General features: G+C 35.6%; 1 protein-coding gene across 5 annotated transcripts in view; it reads left to right on the forward strand.

The window, feature by feature from the left end:
* PTPRD (protein tyrosine phosphatase receptor type D) overlaps window positions 1-16,476 on the forward strand; it is a 2,315,363-nt gene that overhangs the window by 793,604 nt on the left and 1,505,283 nt on the right. Inside the window, exon 1 of one of the 5 annotated variants that reach the window (XM_059143039.1) lies at window positions 5,261-5,301. The exons of the other annotated variants lie outside the window; for them this stretch is intronic. The gene's annotated coding sequence lies outside the window, so the exon portion shown is untranslated. Of the gene's footprint in view, window positions 1-5,260; window positions 5,302-16,476 lie in introns of those variants that run through there. 5 annotated transcript variants of the gene reach the window in all.

The following is a 16,476-nucleotide window of genomic DNA, read 5'->3' on the forward strand; positions in this document are numbered from 1 at the left end:
TAATTGCAATTTTTAAAGAAAATTATAGACAAATATAAACACATATATAGGATCTTTAACTTACAAATGTATGAAAATGAGAAAAGGATTACGTGAAAATTTTCAAATCCAGACAAAGTGATAATCATGTGTAGCTTTTATACAGTTAAAGTATATTTGTATATAGCTTTATATTACACCAAATTATACATTATACCAAATTTCTGATTTTAACTTTTAATTATTTTCACCTTGGATCTGTTACAAAGAGAAAAAAAATCAGTTTAGTCTCAATTTTCATTTTTTTCTTAGTATCTAATAAATCTTTGCCTGCTTCTGCCATTTATCCTAGTTCTAAACACTTTTATGCTTGTGTGGTTTCCTCATTGGTGAAAGTATTAGCTACCAAAAATTCTTTCAGTATCTTGGCCTATAGTTATTCAAAATACCAATTTTAGATATATAGTCCTTATAAACTCTTTCTTTAAGAAGATTTTTTACTTTCATTCATAAATTTAACTTATACAGGAGTGTTATTTATTCAAAAAAATTTATTCAATTTGTTTGGCTTTAGAGCTTTCTGAGAATTTGAAAACGCTTCCATCTGCCCTCATTGTGTATTTATCTGTGATCATTGCTTTGTGAAGAAGAGTTGGTATCCTATTCCATTTATGAGTAACAGAAATTCTCAGAATGAATATTAAATTTAAGAATGTTATGGAAATTTATTTGCCAATTTATTAACATTTTAACTAGATAAGGTAACTCATAGACTTGATTATTTAACTATTTTATGACAGTGGTGTAGCCAAAATTGTCAGTAATGTAATGTGTCTCTTCTTATGACAGTGATTTGCAATAAGCAACACAAATGTACATGCCCATTAAAATTGTAAATTGATGGGCACCCAGGTGGGTCAATGTGTTGGGTGACTGCCTTCAGCTCCTGTCATGATCCCGGAGTCCTGGGATCCAGTGCCCCGTCAGGCTCCCTGCTCCAGGGAGAGCCTGCTTCTCCTTCTCTCTCTACCTGCCTCTCTGCCTAATATAAAATCTTTTAAAAAATTGTAAATGGATATATATATATAATTATATATATAATTTTAATATATATATCAGAAAAGTACTTGCACCTTTTCCTTATATTTTCATGGTGAGTTCTGTGAGTTGTATAAGACTGATGATTCACAGATCTGTACCCCTGAAGCAAATAATACATTATAGGTTAATTAAAAAAATGAATCTAATTAAATCTCATAAAATAACATCACAAAGATAATTGCTTGAAAATAGAAATCCTTAGGCTCTGCAGTACATGCTTTAACTTCAATTGAACCAAAAAGGGACAATGTTTAATTCTTTATTGTATACATTCTAAAGTATATGTTTGATCCTCATTGACTCTGTGGAACAGATCTAGCTCTGTTCCCAAATAGAAGCAGCCATGCTAGTGCTTGTCTGGTAAGAAAATTTCATTTTAACCTTTTACTCTCCTAGTCAGCAGTATGATTCTGCAATAATGCAAGAAAAATGAATTTTGCTCAAAGATGCCCAAAAGTGAGTGATCTGGTATACTGACCCCAATTTTGCTCATCTTATTTCTAGTAAAATAATAATGGAGACCAATACTGCGGTGATTATTACATGCTAAATTGTGTAATTACACCATTTTATTTTATCTTAAAATAAGCTTATGAGGTAGGTATTATGAGGTCAACTTACAGATGAATTCCTGAAGTTAGGCATGTTAACTAATTTTGCCTAGAATCACAAAGCTATCAAGTGCATATAAGGTCTCCTTGATTCCAAAGACACATCTTTCAAATATTGTGCCTTGTATATGTAAATTTTCTCCAAAGTATTTTGCTTAAATTAAATCTTCCCTTCCTTCACTCATTTAATTATTATTTTAGTTATGAGTTATCTGAAATGTACCAAATGTTCTGGAAAACATTGTCAAGCCCTTGCCTGTTTGATGTTTCAGCCATTATTTAGCGGTAAACTGAGTGGCAAGCTAGGATAATAGCACTTCCAGGAATCATAGTATCAACAATGAGAACAACAATAATTTCCAGTTCCATGTGAGCTTCACTTCTTATAAACATATATTTTTTATATACATATATTTTTATCCCCAGGTCTGTGAGGAAGTGGTGATGCAACATGGAGGCTTAAGTGGGTAGAAGAGCTTCACTTCTTTATCTGAACTGGGAGCCAGGATTCTTTCCTGCTCCCAGCACGACTTCTAAGTCTCAAGACTTATGTTGCATCTGATTTCTACAAAGATTCACTGGGAAGCCTCAAATTTGGGTATCTACAAGACAGAGTAAGAAACAGGTTTTAACATCCTTGAAGAATTAAATATATCTCAATGATATCTTTATGTTCCAGAGTTAAATTTAAGTCATTTGGGGGGTAAGAATGGGAAATGACAGGCTGGTGTTTGTTGGTTTGGATTATCTGGGTAACCAAGTGTGTTTGAGTTGACAACCTACTCTACCATGCTCTGGCTCTAGGGCTTGTTTATTGACACCATCTGTTTATGCATTTATTTTCATGTTATATTGATGGCTGATCTTTTTTTTTTTTAAGATTTTATTTATTTATTTGACAGAGAGAGAGAGATCACAAGTAGGTAGAGAGGTAAGCAGAGAGAGGGGAAAGCAGGCTCCCCCTGAGCAGAGAGCCTGATGCAGGTCTCAATTCCAGGACCCTGAGATCATGACCCGAGCCAAAGGCAGAGGCTTTAACCCACTGAGCCACCCAGGTGCCCCTTGATGGCTGATCTTGATTAGAAGCTGAGTTGGGGGACGCCTGGGTGGCTCAGTGGGTTAAGCCACTGCTTTCGGCTCGGGTCATGATCTCAGGGTCCTGGGATCGAGCCCCGCATCAGGGTCTTTGCTCAGCGGGGAGGCTGCTTCCTCCTCTCTCTCTGCCTGCCTCTCTGCCTGCTTGTGATCTCTCTCTGTCAAATAAATAAATAAAATCTTAAAAAAAAAAAAAAAGAAGAAGCTGAGTTGGGTGCCGGAGAGATTTTATTCCTTGGGGAAACCATGCTCTTCTCTGACTTTACTGCATTAAGCTTGAAAAGGTAACTACCTACACTTTTAATGTATTATTGTGTTCAGAAAAAGTATCTAAAGATTTTTATTTGATTATAAGAAACTTGCTAATTTGGGGTAAAGCATCAACAGGGTACAAGAGGCAGCTCTTAAATTAGCATGCAACTAATATTTCTTTCACTGTGAGATTGATATCTGAAGATCATGAACTGAAATATCAAAATGCTCATCAAGAGCTTAGCAATAATACCTGAGTTAAATGTGCTTCTCCTTGAAATCTGGAATAATACACAGCAATTGATAATGTTAAGCCTAGGAATTTTTTTCCCTTTTTGCCTTATCTTTTTTTCTCCTCCTTCTTATCCTTCTCTCTCTCCCTCTTACCTTCACTTCTCCTTCACTTCTCCCCAGCTCCTCCTCTTCTTCTTCTCCTCCCCCCCTCTCTCTACCTCCCCCTCCTCCTCTTGTTGTTGTTATTGTTCTTCTATTTCATAAATCAGAATAAACAATAGCAGTACAGCTTCACTTGCATAAATAAGCTGAAGCTAACAATATTTTGAGTTTTTGTTCTAGTTTAACCAAACCAGTGCATGTAAAGTTAATCATAAGATTTTATGCGAAAACTTTAAAAGGGAACACTTCTGATCATAATCTTCCCAGTTTGATTTTTTTTTTTTTTAATTTGGTGCCTGGGTTCATTGCTTCATTTGCTTTTCTTGCTATCTGTTTTTTTTTTTTTTATTACAATCCAAGTATATGTTTTGTTTTGTTCTTTTTTCTGAATCCCTCTTTATGAAAATAGCTGTGGTAGATTGCACCTTTACAAGTTGATGCTTTGGGATCTGGTGGAAGTCACTGTGAGTAGTCTAGGGGGCCATTTTCTCCAATAAACACAGGTGATTCCCCATTGCAGATTTTTCCAGAAGTTCATCAATAACTCCTCTCTGTAAGTGACCACCCTCCTAATACACAAACATAGCATGTATTTTGGATATGTCCAGGCATATCTTTATCTCAACTTAGAAAATATCTTGGATTCTCTGATAAAAAAAAATTATTGATCAGAAATTACCAAAGCATGCATTGTTTATTGATTTTTAGAGACCTATTCAGTAGGTTATCAAGGCAATTCATTTATTTTCAGTACTTGGGAACCTTGAAGAACAATCAGTTATAACATGATTTCTTACAAGAAAAAGAAGCACACACACATGTAAGTTCTGTTTACATGAGCGCCATTTTGAAAAAGATTGCTCTACTGAAATAGACAAAGATATAAAGATATACTTGGTATCTGTTTTGTGTGATTGATTTTTTTCTTAATTTCTTTAATATATATTACTGAAAAGGCACAACTATTGGTTGAGGTCATAGCTCCTGGGATCAGATTGCCAAATTTCAAAGCTTGGATCTGCCACTAGAGGCTGTGTCATCCTGGATAAGAGATTTACTTTTCTAAACATCTTCCCATGATTTATTTCCTGAGTAGTCAAAATGATTAAACAAGATAAAACACGTAAATGCTCATAAATACAACAAACATCTTTATTGTTCTGTATACATCTGAGCATTTGCCATCATATCTTACATAATTTGGATTCTGATTTTGATATGTATTTCTTGCCCTCAGGAAGCTTATGGTCTAGTGGTCATATGTCTTTGTATTCAATGACAACCCAAGCCAACATATGGAATTAATGGTTTCTGGCTGCTAAATGTGTTGGTATTTATGAGCATAAGAGAAAATGTATTGAAGAATTTTTGGCTCTGCAGCTTTGTTTCTGAAAAGTATACTGTAAAATCCAAAAATTAACTTTTGAGGTTAGTACAGGGATCAAACTGAAAATAGAGACAAGACTTTGAGGTAGGGTGTAGCTCATCAGAGGCCCTTTAAAAATTTCCCCCATTCCACTGCTCTCAATTTGGCATCCCAGCTCATCTGACTTGTTCACAAGTTCTTCCATATGAGAAAAGTCCTCAATGCTGGTTGTGAATCACGTGGGCTGCTGCTACCCTTGTGTGATTTCGTTTTCTGGCACTTCTTGCTGGGGGCTGCTGTCACAGGATGTGGCTTCATCACGTGGAGCTGCCTCTTTTAAAAAGTGTGATGTACATCACCTACAGGCAGGTATCTCAGCTGGTTCAGTGAAAAAGCAAAGCAGTTTCATTTCCCGGCCTGAGGCCTCAGCTCCACAGAGAGAGCCCTACAAGCTTTTCTTTTAATGCTCCAAGATAACTTCACAAGCACCAGATGGTTCTGGTAAGTCTGGGATGATTAGGAGGCTTCCTGTTCAAAAGCAGCAGCCTGGCAGGAGGATCTGGCTTTGCCTAGAGAGTTCTCAGGACAACAGAAGGAAGGGAACGGTGGTGATGATAGGTATTAGCTTCTCTGTGAAGGAAAGCTCCTATCTCTCTGTTTCTGTGGTTAATGAAAACAACCATATACTTCTGGAAGGAAACTCTATTCCTTTACCTAGATAACTTAGGGAGTTCTGTTTTTCTATGAAATGACAGGAATTTGGGGAAGTCAGAGGGCACTGGTGAAGAAGTGGGTTGCCTGCCCAAATTAAGGTCAGAGAGTGGGGATATTACTTTCAAGACTTAATGTAAGGGAAACTGGACAGACATTTCATAATCAGTCATTTGAACCATTCTGAGAAAAATGGAACATCAATTATATAAAATTCCCCGAAGCATCAAAATATTTTGCATGCTTGAAATCCTGCAGATGGTACTCACAAGTAAAAATACATTGTATTTATTTGCAAATATCATAGAGCACATTAGTAATTTGTTGTGGATGGCATATGTGTCCCATCACAGGGAAAATGATGAAGTAATCAGTTTTTGGGTGTGGAGTCAAATGGGGCTTTGTTGTTTAATTTATTTATTATTTTAAATCATGCATGGGGGCAGAAAAATAAGGTGTGCTCTTTTTAAAAGATTTTATTTATTTATGATAGAGAGAAAAAATGTGTTGAGGGGAGGGCCAGAGGGAAAGGGACAAGCAGACTCCCCTGGCAAGCAGGGAGCGCAATCATAACCTGAGCTAAAGGCAGATGAACTGACTAAGCCACCCAGGTACCCCCAATAGGGCTTACTTTCAACTATGCTGGGAGGACATTTAGGATTACTTTTAGAGTATATTCTTTCTACTTAAGAGCCAAGTTAAAGGTAATTTTCTGGGACAATTTGATAACATTTTAAAACCAAAAGTCTCTAGAAGAATAATTAGTTGAGTGTCTGAATATTTTTTTTTTCTGGCATACTTGGGTAATTTTCTATTTTATGGCATGATGTTCTCTCTGCTAGTTTCACTCATCACTGCTCTGTCACCTCAACAGTTTTGCCCAAGATAAAAGCTCTATCATGATCTCCCACTCTCTTTAATTCTCCTGTGGGTACAACATGTGGCTTCCTTCAAAAATGATTTTGGCAGTTTTTACTCAATCAAAAGGGACTCTTACTACCTCTGACCCTCCATATTCCAACTCTTCTGTCCAAGCCGTGTCAGCCCTAAGCACTTTCAGTGGCATTTTTCTTTCATCTCTGGTTTGTTTGGTGTTCAGCAGAGTAATGATTGAGGTGGCTTGTTTAAAAATAAGTTTCCAAGCTCTGTCTTCAAACTGCAAATCAGAACCCTTTGACATGGAGTCCAGAAATCTGTAAAACCCCTGGTAATTCAAGTACACTGTGTTGTGAGACTCGTATGTTCTATATGTTCAAGTGTTACTGCTCTCAAAAGCCACATCACCTGAAATAGTTTATTTTATAAAAACTCCCACTGAAATGTCAACAAATTATGTAGTGTAGTTTCAAGGGCTTAATTTCTGTAATACAGTTTCAGCAGTACATAGAGTATCTTCTATAACATCATTTACTAAAGTTGTTAGAATGCATATCTAGGGTCGAATTCCTTACCTTAAACTCTGGATCCAGTCTGTGAAAATTTAGTGTTGGAGAGGGCATTTGAGAGCAGTTTTGGTTATAAATGATTCTGGATGCCAATGCTGTGATAGATCCCTTTTTGCTGTACTTTATGTATAGGTGTAAAGACTGAAAATTTGGCGATGGCTTGGGTAAGAACAAAGTGTTGTTAAATTGAGAAACTAAGTATCTTGCCTGAGGGGTGTATTATACTCTCTGTTAACACTAATAAGGTAATTTCCAAATAGCAAATAATAAAAATAAGGAGTTAATTTCCATGCCTAGCTTCCTCAAGACACAAGTTGATTAATATTTTGCTAATCCTCTTCCCTCCATTTTCAGACTGTACCTCTGCCTCACCCTCCCCTGCCTTACCCCACCCTTACTGAGGTATCCTACCCCCACAGAGGTGGAGCTGAAAGAATTCGTATAGATGGCAGTCTGGTTAGTGACTTAATTACAGCTGTCTGCTCAACATTGCCAGGTTGGAATAGCCAACCCAGGCTTTAAGATTGGCTTTATGCCTTTGTTAAGATTCTAGATTTCCTTTCCTATAATTGACTTCATGTCCTATTGCTGAGAACTTTCTACTAAGCATTGATAGCTTCTGTCTTTTTACCTCAGTGTTCATTACTGGGGCCTGAATGAATCCAACATGACAGAAAACAGGATAGGACTCTGAATATCACAACTGACTGAAGGACCCTACTGTTTGGGCCGTTCAACTATATGAGAAGTTTTGGTGTTGAAAAGAGCCTGATTTTAACTTAAATCTACTCTTTTACCTCACACACTCATAAAATCCTGTAATTTGCCCTGAGTGGCCCAGTCTATAGGTCAGAATGTCTATCTCTTTTCTGGTTCTTGCCTCCACATCTTTGGCCCGGGTCCACCACTGAACTTTCTCATGGACAAGATTGTTCAAGTAATGGCAGATAAGTGTTTTTCATTTTATAATCTTTCTCTCTATTTTTTTTTTTTTACTTTGAAAATAATGAAATATGGTAAATAGAATAGTCACAATTACCATTTCTCTCTATCATGGGGAAAGATAATATTTTAATGACTTAGTAAAAACTATACTAAAATTTAATAACATGTAACTATATAAAATTACTTTTTCAGCCATAACATAATACCTGTACTATAGATTTTCTATGGTAACAAGACTGATTCCCCTTATTTTCTTTTTTTCCCCTTAAATATATAGATCAAAATCTCACAAATTCTGATTTTTTAAAAAAAATATTGAATATTGTAGATACTCACTTCAAGGACAAATCTTGAGTATTCTAAAAATAATAGATTTTTTTTTTAATTTCCCTACCAGGAACTTGTATTTTGAATAAATTCTAGTCACTGAGATTTATTTGTATAACATTCAAAACTAAATGATAAATATTACATAAAGCTGTCAATACAGCATAATGATTCCAGCAATTTGTAGTAATTACAAGGGATCCATTTTGTTAATTCTCATCTATTCCTTCCCATTACCATGTAATTTCAATTCTTCTTATTTTTTGTTTATCCTATAAATATGAATTTAATATTTGCTAAATACATGGCTAGATATTAGGAATATAAAAATAGAAATCCATGGTCTTCCCATGAAGAACATAGATTTTTATGAACAGAGTTCATAATATTTAAAGGATCAAAAGGACATGGTTAAAATGAAGTCTAGAGCACTAGAACATTCATATTTAAAGATATCCAAAGAGGTTTAGGTTTCTTGAACCATGTAATACAGTAAAGCTCTTCCCCACTTGGATCTTAAGCCCACACTCTTGAACCTAGCTGCCATGGTCTAACAATGAGATCACTGGCCACAATCCTGTCTAAATTCTATCAATCACTTAGCACCCCTTACATATCAGCCACAGTTTGTCTACACCTTCATTTTTATTTTTGCTCTCATTTGATATTAAGCCAGTAATTGTTTATATCTTCCTTATATTTATATTTATACTATTGCTTTTTAGATATATGTTTGTATAAGCATACACGTACACATGCTTATGTACTTGTGTGTGTGTGTGTATTTGCAAAAACCAATAAATACTTGTGTATTGGAGTTACTTTATAGAGTCAAACTTATGCAAGATATATCCTGCCACAATATGTGCGAAGAGAAGCAATTATCACTCACTGAGGGTCATTTCCCAAATATGGAACATATGCAGGCATAACACAGAACTATATAAGATATTCTAGTCTTAATTTTAGTTATTTTGGTATAAGTAAGCCAAGTCTAAGAGTGTAAGTGACTTTGCCAAGGTCATTCACCTTCTTTAAAAATGAAAAAAGGCCCAATTTGAGGAAACAGATATAAAGTGTATTTTAGCATTTATGCTTTAAAAAAAAAGTGATACAGTGGCACCTTTTTCTATCAACTGAGAAAATTCTGAAGTGTAACAACTATTTATAAGCTCTGGAAAGATGTCCTTAAGAGATATTAGGTTTCTCTTCTTGTCTACAAATAATTGTGACCTGAATTTTTGTCAGTGTTCTCCAGCAAAGAGATTGGTACACATTTTCTGTAAATGGTTGGGGGGCGGGGGACACAACTTTGGAAACCATAAGGTTTCTGTTCTAACAGCTTAAACCTTCTGTTTTAGTGAAAAGCATTTATAGACACTATGTAGCTATGGCTGTATTCCAATAAAAGTGGACTTAAAAATATAGGTGTTAGACAACATTTGGCCCGCTAGTTAGTTTGCTAACCCTAGCTTGCATTTTAAAAAAAAAATTTTTAAACCTATTTATTTATTTTAGAGAGAGAACAAGAGCACACATGTGCCTGAGTCAGGGGAGGGGCAGAGGGAGAGAATCTACAAGCAAGACTCCCCACTGAGGAGCCCCACAGCAGACCTCATCCCCTGACCCATGAGATCACAACCTGAGCCTAAAACAACAATTGGAGGCTTAACTGAATGAGCCTCTCTGTATTTATAAGCTCTGAAAAGATGTCCCTAAGAGATACTAAGTTTCCCTTCTTGCCCACAAATAATTGTGACCTGAATTCTTGTCAGTTTTCTCTAGCAAAAAGGATGGTAAACATTTTCTGTAAATTTACTTTATTTTAATTTATTTATTATTGAATTACTGAATTATTTATTATTGAATTTATTATTAATTTATTATTGAATTACTGAATTATTATTGACATAGTTCCATGAACATACACTGCACATACACTGAGAGGTGATTTTACTAATGTAAAGGAATTCACAAGAACTATCATTCTAATGTATTTTGCTCAGTAAGAGACATGCATGAAAACAGAATAAAGATTAAATATGTAACTAGAAAGTCAATTTCATTTCACATCATGTGGAATGTCCTACCCACCACCTGGTGTGAGAAGCACTGCACTAAAGAACCCTGCCCTGGATATAGCCAGTAAAACAATCATAGAGAGAATATATAAATATAAATATAAATATAAATATAAATATAAATATAAATATAAAATCATACATATATATGCACACACACATATGTGGTGTATATATATACTTACAGTTGGTTAAGTTTAGTTAGTATTTTACTTAAGCATACGTTTCTCCTTCACAACAGGAATGTCAGATTACAGCAACCATACTACTTTTAAAATTAAACTGATGTCTGGTCTCTTATATTTGCTCTTAAATCCTCTTTGCTTTCTTCCTCCCTCCCACCCTTCTTTGTCTCCTTCCTTCCTTTAAATCCACCTGAGTTATCAGCTTTTGTTAATAGCTGTCTTCAGGTATTTCTGTAGAACACTCTACTCGAGTCTTGCTACTTTGCAAAAACAAAAGTGCTCTACTTCAGTTGAGTTTGTGCTTCAAATTTCTGTGTTTTGAGTTACTGCCATTTAAAATTACTCCAAGCAGGGACACCTGGATGGCTCAGTTGGTTAAGCAACTGCCTTCAGCTCAGGTCATGATCCCAGGGTCCTGGGTTCAAGTCCTGAATCCAGCTCCTTGCTCGGCAGGGAGTCTGCTTCACTCTCTACCTCTGCCTGCCATTCTGCCTGCTTGAGCTCTCTCTCTCTGACAAATAAACAAATAAAATCTTTAAATGAAATAAAATTATTCCAAGCAGACAACCATAGGTATGTTGGTTCAAAAGAAATAGCAGATTATATAAAAGCCTTCTTACTCAAAATTCTTTTAAGCATAAATTCTCTCAATATTCTGCTTTATTTTCATTCATGATTTAAAATATACATGAGTACATAAATATGTATATATGCATCTAAAAATATTATTTTCCCTTAGCTATTTTAGAAGAAAAACAAGCAGAATTTTTCTAATATTAAAAATTTATAGTTTTTCATATTAAATATTTATTTCAATTCCTTGTCCAAGCAAATACAAAAATTGATTTTTTACATGAGTACTTACATGTATTTTCCAATATACTTAAGAAACCAAACTGTCAAAAGCAAAGTGCAACGTATCTGTTTAGATTTTATGAATATATCTGAATACTTATTAGAACCTAATCTAAGATATATGCATATCTTTTTGGCAAATGTGTGTTGAGTATGTATTTGTGTGTAGATCTGAGAAGCTATGAGGTATATCGGATAGAGAAAAGAATTAGTTAAGTTTCATGAAAGTTAGATTTTATTTTTAGTTTTTTCCACCAAGGTTATATGTGATCTTAATTAAGTAAATATTTACTCTCTCCCAGTCCCACCTTCTTCATATTAAAGGGAAGGAAAAACTCTTCTCTACCCTGAATGTCTTCCAGTTGGACTAAGAGTTATATTTAATTGAAACAGATTAACAGGAGAGAAAAACAAAACAAAACACAACAAGGTCTTATAATGTAAACACAGATGTGAAATAATGAAATTGAGACCCGAAGAAATGACCGAAGCAGGCAGTTTCATTTTAGACAAAGAGCCAATAAATGTGGGAGAAATTGACAGGACAAAGGAAACTTAACTGTGGGAACTTCAGTCAGTAAGGAATTCTCAACAGAATTTGGGCTGGGGCAGTAAATTCATAAAAACTAACAAGGATTGTTTATATAGCCTCCTGGGCTTTAAATCTCCCATCTCTGATGATAAGAAAGTCTATCTCCTGATACAGGGTGGGTGCCTTTCTCATGAGAGATTCATTTCCTGCCTTTAGGAAAAGAGGATCTGAATATTCTCCTTAGATAAGATGTCCCTTGTAACTTTTATTTAAAATAATCGATACCCCAAAGTGGCACATTTTAGGGCAGCCTGCTTTTGGCCCCTACAATTTATAGGGTTGGGAGTATAAAACAAATGTTCTCTGAGTCCATTCTGTCACTGAGTCCATGATAAAACATATATTTTAATAGTGGCAGCATTATATAAAAATAACATTAGCTAAAATTGATTGATCACCTACTTTGTGCCAGTAAATATATGCTCTTCATAGATTATCTACTGTTTATTTTAATTTAGAGTTATATCATTATTTTTGCTCATTTTAACAGCAGGAATTATAGATGCAGATATAAAAAAAAAAATGTCACTAAGCACAACTTTTGTAGCTAGTAAGATAAATGACTAAAAATTAAACCCCAGGCTCTGTGATTCAAAAGTCAGTAGACTTGTGAAGTCAGTTCATCTCGGAACACTCAACACAACATGCGCACACCCACACACACAATGCATCATAATCACTGCTGTTAAAGCCACCACTGCCATTCCTACTTAGCTCCAATTATGATTTCTGAGATGCAAAATAGTTCAGATGTTTTTGCTAGTAACTACTAGGCAATCCTTTAAAATACATGTAGCTGAAATTAAACAGAAAAAAAAAACAAATAAAAATAGACAAAAATATTCTCTGGTGTACTGAGATACCTTTGGAAAGTTGTAGATTGAATTCACCAAAAGTTCCTGCAGAGCATGGCATTTGGATCCAGCTCTGTTCCTTCATTCACCGTTACTCATAGCTACTTGACCTTCTCTTTCTAAGAACAGGCAGTTGCCAGGTTCTGCTGAGTTTAAATTTATCTCCTTTTATTTCCCACACAACCAAACTGGAAGAAACATAATTTAAAACTCTTTTACCTTCCACTGTATGTATATCCCCTCATCTCTCTTTCCAGCTCACAGTATTTTTCCTAATACCCATAATCTCACAATTTGGTCTATTTGGCTCCCACTGCAGTGAACTGAACTAACTTGTAATGCCAAAACAAACTCAAGGCACACTATCATCAGGTGTATCATATTTACTTTTTTCCCTCTTTGTTGTTTTATATCCTCTGAGAAAATTAAACTTGAGGATTGAAGGATAAAATTACAATTAGGAAAAAAACAAGATCTATTTTTTTAAATTTAACGTATTTTGTGCCTCCCCCCAAATATAAAAGTATTCACTTGAATCGTAGGAAAATACAGAAAATTAAAATTACAAATTAGTAAGTCAACCACAAAATTCTATATCCCTGATTAGTGTTTGGGTTTATAAATTTTCACAATTTTCTAGAAATTTTATGCAAGTATTTTTCTTGTGTTGTTTTATGTGTATGTTGACAGCTACATGTCAATATATATCTAAATTTGTAATAGGTGTCTTGACTGCTAGCAACAAAAGGAAGTCCACTGAAAGAACTGGAGATCCAGATGAGAAAAAAGGCAGTAGTGATGGGGAACAGAGAACACAGCCTAAAGCCACACCAGACTGGTTAGGCTGTTTCTCTGATATCCCAGTCGCTCCCCTTGTGTCACTGACACTGCAGGATCTTTCCCATTTTCACAGCTGCCTTGACTGGTTTTCCAAAGAAACTGGATCTTTGCTTTATTTCCTCAAAATTAAAAAACTTGAGCTGGAGATTGATTACCTAAACCTGAAAGGTAAGACTATATCCTTAGCTGTATTATCCCTTTGCCTTGGGAATTAACGGAACATTGGACCTACCTCTCTCCAGGATTCGCACAATGGGGAGACAATTCTAAAAGGAAAAGGGAGTCTCAGAAGATGGGTATTGACTATGTCTACTATGATCTAGTACTTTCGCCATACAATAGCTACATTCACTGTTCTTAACTGCTCCTGAGTTTAAATACTTAAAACTACCTCCTGTTAAACCATTTGCCCCAGAAAGAAATAGCCCAGATTTTTGTCACTTACCCGGTATCAAGTATAATATTGCTGGTTGATGTTTATTTCTTTTTGTATTGGCCCATCTCATTATATTGTAAATTGTGGACTACAGTGAAAAGTTAACCCTCACCTACATAACATAAAAAAAATAAGATAAATATGGGAGAAAGTAAGAAAAATAGTAATGCTAACTAGCATTTAATTTTATACACACAATGTATTTAGGGAAAAGAACATAGTAGAAGTATTATATACTTCATTTCTGTGACTGATTATGAGGATATAATTGGTGCTTATTAATCCTTCCACCCACTAGTTACTATGTTTTATCTTCAGCTAATACCACACATTTGAGCCTTTTTAACAACTGGAATGGCCCAAATATTCAATCTAGAAACAGATTTCATAATCATTTATCGTAGTCTTCCATTAGTTTTTCTACCTCTGGATATTTTAGTATTCTATTCTATTTCACTCTTTCTTATATGGTACTTACTATGATGTCAGTTACTGTCCTGTGTCTTATATGTATTAAGTCATTTAATTTTCATAACAATCCTGGAACATAGATTGGATTTCCCCCTTATTTTGTAGTTGAAGAAATTAGGTCTACATGACTTGCCCAAATTCACATGGCTAGTAGGTATTAAAACCGTAATTAAAAAATTATGTTAACCCAGGCAGCCCACAGAATTATCTGTGTTTTATCTGTATTACTCTCTATACTCTTGAAGAGGACCAAGAATATTTCCCTTTAATATGTTTAATTACCCCAAAACTACACCCTTTCCTTTATACGAAGTGACAAAAAGAACTGAATCACTACTGTTGGGTTAACTAGTTTATCCCCCTGAAATGTGATCTTAATGTTGGGAACTTTACTTGACCAGTTTGGCATTCATCAGTGGCAGTAGTCATGTGAGTATTGGTGGAAGAAACCTTATACCAAGGATCTGCATACCCTCTTTAACCCCTTCCCTGGCCACATGGTCAATGAGTCCCACACAGACTAAAGCATGAAGATGACTGACATATACAAAGAAGAGCGTCTTGTCAACCTGATAAGAGTTTTCTTCCATTCTGTTAGCATTCAAATGCCCTTTAAAAATCTGCATTCAGATGTAACATTTATGACCTCATATTCTGGGGGCTACTCCAGGATGTCCTTCCACATTCCTTCTTCCCCAAACCGCCCATCCTGAGTCTTGTTTTACCCATTACCCCAGACATCTGTCAAAACCAACTGTCCATCAATTACTGTAAAATTTTTACTTCAGGCCAAAGTCCCTTTCAGAAAGATGTGGACAGTGAAATACACAACTGAAAGTTCTTCCTACTAGAAGGATTAGCCTCCTGCACAGTCTTTCAAGAGTAACTGGAATAAGAATAATTCTCTAGCCATTAGTTCTAGCTAGTATTAGAATTTAAAACAGCCTTCCTTTCTTTCTCTTTCTTTCTTGCTTTCTCCTTCCTTCCTTCTTCTTTCTCTCTCCCTCCCTCTCTTCCTTCCTCTCCCTCCCTCCCTCCCCTTCCCCCCCTCTCTCTTTCTTTCTTTCTTTTCTCCTTCCTTCCTTTCTTCCTTCCTGTTTGTCTTTCTTTCTTTCTTTCTCTCTCTCTCAAACATATACCAGCATTTCCCTCATTAACTGACTACTCTCATGTGATAGTCACGGTCTACTTTCCATGACCTCAAGAGTTGAGTATTGAACAAGGAATGACAGTATGGCAGGAGGGTGGTAGGGAGTATGCGCACAGATGGCTTATACAGTTGGTTCCGTTGACTCCACTTCTGCATGATAATGGACTCCTGTGTTGATTTACTCTGTATTTTTGATCAAAATAGATAATACCTAGTTCAGTAAGGTTACAGCGTCATCTGCCATCCTATGCTTAGATAATTGGACTTAATCAAATTCTAGTACAGGCCAAGAGCTGTTTATCAAAGGAGATTTAGTTGCTAATGAAAGCATAAATTTGTTTCAAAACCTCAGTGGTCCCCAGTGTAACTCTCATTCCAGGACCTGCTTCCCTCTGCATGCTCTGTCCCAAGGTGTCAAAGACACTAGTTACACTGTTACGTCTGCACAGTAGCAGAGATCCTCACACTGCCACTGTCACAGATTAGAGGGCCTACTTTTGCTCTGAGTTTTATTCAAAAGTGGCATCATTTCAGATAACAATAATGGGCCACAGCACCTTAACTAAATATGCTGTTTATTGCTTCTGAAATATAAAGTTCAAGTATTGCGCCTCTTGGATAATGGTAGGAGCTACAACTGTCTTCTTAGGAAAGCATTCTTCTACCTGACCCAATATCAGTGGATTACTAGAAATTTCACTAAAATTGCAGGTACTGATATTTTATATTAATATGTGTGTTAAACTGAGTTATCAGGAATACCTTCTACTCCTTAGTAACTTGG

The sequence above is a fragment of the Mustela lutreola genome, chromosome 12, assembly GCF_030435805.1.
Source record: "Mustela lutreola isolate mMusLut2 chromosome 12, mMusLut2.pri, whole genome shotgun sequence".
NCBI classification, from domain to species: Eukaryota; Metazoa; Chordata; class Mammalia; order Carnivora; family Mustelidae; genus Mustela; species Mustela lutreola.